The sequence below is a fragment of the Astatotilapia calliptera genome, chromosome 12 (genome assembly GCF_900246225.1).
Source record: "Astatotilapia calliptera chromosome 12, fAstCal1.2, whole genome shotgun sequence".
Classification (NCBI taxonomy): domain Eukaryota; kingdom Metazoa; phylum Chordata; class Actinopteri; order Cichliformes; family Cichlidae; genus Astatotilapia; species Astatotilapia calliptera.
The window spans coordinates 6,084,650-6,085,415 of record NC_039313.1 but is presented as its reverse complement, the minus strand read 5'-3'; positions in this window follow the sequence as shown (position 1 = coordinate 6,085,415).

Sequence of the window (766 nt, the reverse complement as noted above, 5' to 3'; positions counted from 1 at the left end):
TGTCACCTTTACAAGCCATTAAACAGTCAGGCCAGGCGCCCTCGGGCATCCCCCTCTGCTAAATGACGGCCGGCTTCGAGAGAGAGAAAAAAATACATTATTGAAATGAATCATTAGTTTACGTTTCCTTTTGTATCGTGACAGGCACAAATCCCAAAGCAGAATTTCCCCCATTTCAGACAGATTAACCTTGACAACAAAGCATTCCTCAGAGGGCTTCAAATAGGAGATGGAAATGACCGCACAGATAAGAGGAGGGTCACATTCTCAAAATATCGCCCCACTGTCCTATTATATATGAGCAATGATATCCTTTTGACGGGAAAACGACAAATGTGGGGGTTTTGTTTTTTGTTTTGGCCTGTTTGCGCCCCATACAATTTATTTTCTATGTTTTGATAAGTAAGTGCCTGAAAACATGAAAATTACTTCATAAGTATAGTAATAGCATGACATTCAAAATTCATTGTCTATGAGTCATACATATGCAATTTGTATCTTGTTGTATCAATAGTACCAAAAGGTTTTAATTTTAAAGACTTTTACTGCCGCCTTGCAATAAATTTAATGCATTAAACTACTAAACTGCAGTAATGTGAACAGAGCCGATTTACTCTACTTGAGGATATAAGATGTGTGGTTGATGAATGCATTTGTGTATGAGTGTGTGTTTTTATGAATCCAGGTGCAGATTTTAACATTTTGAACTATAAAGGGCTCTTATGTTTACACAGCTTCCAAGTCATGCCTGCCAGTGACTGAAACA